This window comes from Scyliorhinus torazame, chromosome 20, assembly GCF_047496885.1.
Source record: "Scyliorhinus torazame isolate Kashiwa2021f chromosome 20, sScyTor2.1, whole genome shotgun sequence".
Taxonomy (NCBI): domain Eukaryota; kingdom Metazoa; phylum Chordata; class Chondrichthyes; order Carcharhiniformes; family Scyliorhinidae; genus Scyliorhinus; species Scyliorhinus torazame.
This window is the reverse complement of record NC_092726.1, coordinates 7,446,663-7,451,940: the sequence shown is the minus strand read 5'-3', so window position 1 is coordinate 7,451,940 and position 5,278 is coordinate 7,446,663.

The following is a 5,278-nucleotide window of genomic DNA, read 5'->3' as shown; positions in this document are numbered from 1 at the left end:
TCCCTCCATCCCTCTCCCCCTCTCCCTCCCCTCCCCCTCTCCCCCCTCCCCCCCTCCCTCCCTCCCCCCATCCCTCTCCCACCCACTCCATCCCCTCTCCCTCCTCTCCACCCCCTCTCCCTCCCTCCACCTCTCCCCCTCCATCCCCTCCTCCCCTCCATCCCTCCCCTCTCCCCTCCCTCCATCCCACTCCCCCTCCCTCCCTCCCCACCCTCCTCCCATCCCCTCCATCCCACCCCACCTCCCCACCCCACTCCCCTCCCTCCATCCCTCTCCCCTCCCTCTCCCTCCACCTCTCCCACCCTCCCTCACCCCTCACCCCTCCCCCTCTCCCTCCACCCCACTCCCTCCTCCATCCCCTCTCCCTCCCTCCCATCCCCCTCCTCCCCTCCCTCCCTCTCCCTCCTCCCTCCCTCCATCCCCTCCATCCCCTCTCCCATCCCCTCCCCTCCCCTCCTCCCTCCCCTCCATCCCCTCCCTCCCCTCCATCCCTCCTCCCCTCCCTCCATCCCCTCTCCCTCCCTCCATCCCCCTCTCCCTCCCACCCTCCCCATCCCCTCCTCCTCCCCTCCATCCCTCCTCCATCCCCTCACCCTCCCTCCATCCCCTCTCCCTCCCTCCATCCCTCTCCCTCCTCCACCCTCCCTCCCTCCATCCCCTCCCCTCCCTCCATCCCCTCCCCCTCCACCCCTCCTCCCTCCCCCTCCCCTCCACCCTCCCCTCCACCTCCCCCTCTCCACACCCCTCCTCTCCCTCCATCCCTCCACCCTCCACCCACCCCCAACCCCATCCCCTCCCACCCTCCATCCCCTCCCTCTCCTCCATCCCCTCTCCCTCCCACCATCCCCTCCCTCCCTCCCTCCCCTCTCTCCCTCCCTCCATCCCCTCTCCCTCCCTCCTCCCCTCCCCTCTCCTCCCACCCCCTCCCTCCCCTCCCTCCCTCCATCCCCTCCCCTCCATCCCCTCTCCCCCTCCATCCCCTCTCCCTCCCTCCATCCCCTCTCCCTCCCTCCATCCCCTCTCCCTCCCTCCATCCCCTCTCCCTCCCTCCATCCCCTCTCCTCCCTCCATCCCCTCTCCCTCCCTCCATCCCCTCTCCCTCCCTCCATCCCCTCTCCCTCCCTCCATCCCCTCCTCCATCCCCTCTCCTCCCTCCATCCCCTCTCCCTCCCTCCATCCCCTCTCCCTCCCTCCATCCCCTCTCCCTCCCTCCATCCCCTCTCCTTCCCTCCATCCCTCTCCCTCCTCCATCCCCTCTCCCTCCCTCCATCCCCTCTCCCTCCCTCCATCCCCTCTCCCTCCCTCCATCCCCTCTCCCTCCCTCCATCCCCTCCCTCCATCCCTCTCCTCCCTCTCCTCTCCCTCTCCATCCCCTCTCCCTCCCTCCATCCCCTCTCCCTCCTCCATCCCCTCTCCCTCCCTCCATCCCCTCTCCCTCCCTCCATCCCCTCTCCTCCCTCCATCCCTCTCCCTCCCTCCATCCCCCTCCTCCTCTCTCCATCCCTCATCCCTCTCCCTCCCTCCATCCCCTCTCCCTCCCTCCATCCCCTCTCCCTCCCTCCATCCCCTCTCCCTCCCTCCATCCCCTCTCCCTCCCTCCATCCCCTCTCCTCCCTCCATCCCCTCTCCCTCCCTCCATCCCCTCTCCCTCCCTCCATCCCCTCTCCATCCTCCATCCCTCCCTCCATCCCCTCTCCCTCCCTCCATCCCCTCTCCCTCCCTCCATCCCCTCTCCCTCCCTCCATCCCTCTCCCTCCATCCCTCTCCCTCCCTCCATCCCCTCTCCCTCCCTCCATCCCCTCTCCCCCTCCATCCCCTCTCCCTCCCTCCATCCCCTCTCCTCCCTCCATCCCCTCTCCCTCCCTCCTCCCTCTCCCTCTCCCTCCTCCATCCCTCTCCTCCTCCATCCCTCTCCCTCCCTCCATCCCCTCTCCCTCCCTCCACCCCTCTCCCTCCATCCCTCTCCCTCCCTCCATCCCCTCTCCTCACTCCTCCCCTCTCCCTCCTCCTTCCCCTCACTCCCTCCATCCCCTCTCCCTCCCTCCATTCCCTCTCCCTCCCTCCATCCCCTCTCCCTCCCTCCATCCCCTCTCCCTCACTCCATCCCCTCTCCCTCCCTCCATCCCCTCTCCCTCCCTCCATCCCTCTCCCTCCCTCCCTCCCCTCCCTCCATCCCCTCTCCCTCCCTCCATCCCCTCTCCCACCTCCATCCCTCTCCCTCCCTCCATCCCCTCTCCCTCCCTCCATCCCCTCTCCCTCCCTCCATCCCCTCTCCCTCCCTCCATCCCCTCTCCCTCCCTCCATCCCCTCTCCCTCCCTCCATCCCCTCTCCCTCCTCCATCCCCTCTCCCTCCCTCCATCCCCTCACCCCTCCTCCACCATCCCCTCTCCCTCTCCCCTCCCATCCCCTCTCCCCTCCTCCCTCCCTCCTTCCCCTCTCCCTCCCTCCTTCCCCTCTCCCTCCCTCCATCCCCTCCCCCCTCCTCCCTCTCCCTCCCTCCTCCCCTCCCTCCTCCATCCCCTCTCCATCCCTCCATCCCCTCTCCCTCCCTCCATCCCCTCTCCCACCTCCATCCCCTCCTCCTCCATCCCTCTCCCTCCCTCCATCCCCTCTCCCTCCCTCCATCCCCTCTCCCTCCCTCCATCCCTCTCCCTCCCTCCATCCCCTCCCTCCTCCATCCCCTCTCCCTCCATCCCTCTCCCTCCCTCCATCCCCTCTCCCTCCATCCCTTCCCTCCCTCCTCCCCTCCCTCCCTCCATCCCTCTCCTCCCTCCATCCCTCTCCCTCCATCCCTCTCCCCTCCCCACCCCCCTCCATCCCCTCTCCTCCCCCATCCCCTCCCTCCTCCCCTCCCTCCCTCCATCCCCTCTCCCTCCCTCCATCCCCTCTCCCTCCCTTCCCTCCCCTCCCCCTCCCTCCTCCCTCCACCCCTCCCTCCATCCCCTCCTCCCTCCTCCTCTTCCCTCCCTCCATCCCCTCTCCCTCCCTCCTTCCCCTCTCCTCCCTCCATCCCCTCTCCCTCCCTCCTTCCCCTCTCCTCCTCCTCCCCTCTCCTCCCTCCTCCCCTCTCCCTCCCTCCATCCCCTCTCCCTCCCTCCATCCCCTCCCTCTCCCTCCCCTCCATCCACCTCTCCCTCCCTCCATCCCCTCTCCCTCCCTCCTTCCCCTCTCCCTCCTCCTTCCCCTCTCCCTCCCTCCATCCCCTCTCCTCCCTCCATCCCCTCTCCTCCTCATCCCCTCTCCATCCCTCCCCCTCCTTCCCCTCCCCTCTCTCCATCCCCTCTCCCTCCCTCCATCCCGGTCTCCTCCCTCCATCCCCTCTTCCTCCCTCCATCCCCTCTCCCTCCCTCCTTCCCCTCTCCCTCCCTCCTTCTCCTCTCCTCCCTCCATCCCCTCTCCCTCCCTCCTTCCCCTCTCCCTCCCTCCATCCCCTCTCCCTCCCTCCATCCCCTCTCCTCCCTCCATCCCCTCTCTCTCCCTCCTTCCCCTCTCTCTCCCTCCTTCCCCTCTCTCTCACTCCTTCCCCTCCCTCCATCCCCTCTCTCTCCCTCCTTCCCCTCTCCTCCCTCCATCCCCTCTCCCCTCCTTCCCCTCCCCCCTCCATCCCCTCTCCCTCCCTCCATCCCCTCTCCCTCCCTCCATCCCCTCTCCCTCCCTCCATCCCCTCCCTCCCCCATCCCCTCTCCCTCCCTCCTTCCCCTCTCCCTCCCTCCTTCCCCTCTCCCTCCCTCCTTCCCCTCTCCCTCCCTCCATCCCCTCTCTCTCCCTCCTTCCCCTCTCCCTCCCTCCATCCCCTCTCCTCCCTCCTTCCCTCTCCTCCTTCCACCTCTCTCTCCCTCCATCCCCTCTCCCTCCCTCCATCCCCTCTCCCTCCCTCCTTCCCTCTCCCTCCCTCCATCCCCTCTCCTCTCCTCCTTCCCCTCTCTCTCCCTCCTTCCCCTCACTCTCCCTCCATCCCTCTCCCTCCCTCCATCCCTCTCCCTCCCTCCATCCCTCTCCCTCCATCCCTCTCCCTCCCTCCATCCCCTCTCTCCCTCCTTCCCCTCTCACTCCCTCCTTCCCCTCTCCCTCCCTCCTTCCCTCTCCCTCCCTCCATCCCCTCTCCCTCCCTCTTTCCCTCTCCCTCCCTCCATCCCCTCTCCCTCCCACCATCCCCACTCCTCCCTCCATCCCCTCCTCTCCCACCTTCCCTCTCTCTCCCTCCTTCCCCTCTCTCACTCCTTCCCCTCCCTCCATCCCCTATCTCTCCCTCCTACCCTCTCCCTCCCTCCATCCCCTCTCCCTCCCTCCATCCCCTCCCTCCATTCTCTCTCCCTCCCTCCATCCCCTCTCTCTCACTCCTTCCCCCTCACTCCCTCCTTCCCCTCACCCTCCCTCCTTCCCCTCTCCCTTCCTCCTTCCCCTCTCCCTCCCTCCTTCCCTCTCTCTCACTCCTTCCCCTCCCTCCATCCCTATCTCTCCCTCCTACCCTCTCCCTCCCTCCATCCCCTCTCCCTCCCTCCATCCACTCCCTCCATTCTCTCTCCCTCCCTCCATGCCCCTCTCTCACTCCTTCCCTCACTCCCTCCTTCCCTCACCCTCCTCCTTCCCCTCTCCCTTCCTCCTTCCCCTCTCCCTCCCTCCTTCCCCTCTCCCTCACTCCATCCCCTCTCCCTCCCTCCATCCCCTCTCCCTCCCTCCATCCCCTCTCCCTCCCTCCTCCCTCTCCCCTCCATCCCCTCTCCCTCCCTCCATCCCCTCTCCCTCCCTCCTTCCCTCTCTCCCTCCATCCCCTCTCCTCCCTCCATCCCCTCTCCTCTCCCTCCTTCCCCTCTCCCTCCCTCCATCCCCTCTCCCTCCCTCCTTCCCCTCTCCCTCCCTCCTTCCCCTCTCCTCTCCTCCTTCCCCTCTCCCTCCCTCCTTCCCCTCTCCCTCCCTCCATCCCCGCTCCCTCCTCCATCCCCTCTCCCTCCCTCCTTCCCCTCCTTCCATCCACTCTCCCTCCCTCCATCCCCTCTCCCTCCCTCCATCCCTCTCCCTCCCTCCATCCCTCTCTCTCCTCCCTCCTTCCCCTCTCGTTCCCTCCATCCCTCTCTCTCCCTCCTTCCCCTCTCACTCCTTCCATCTCCTCTCTCCTCCCTCTATCACCTCTCCCTCCCTCCTTCCCCTCTCTCTCCCTCCTTCCCCTCTCTTCCCTCCATCCCTCTCTCTCCCTCCTTCCCCTCTCACTCCTTCCATCCCCTCTCCCTCCCTCCATCCCCTCTCCCTCCCTCCATCCCCTCTCCTCCCTCCATCGTT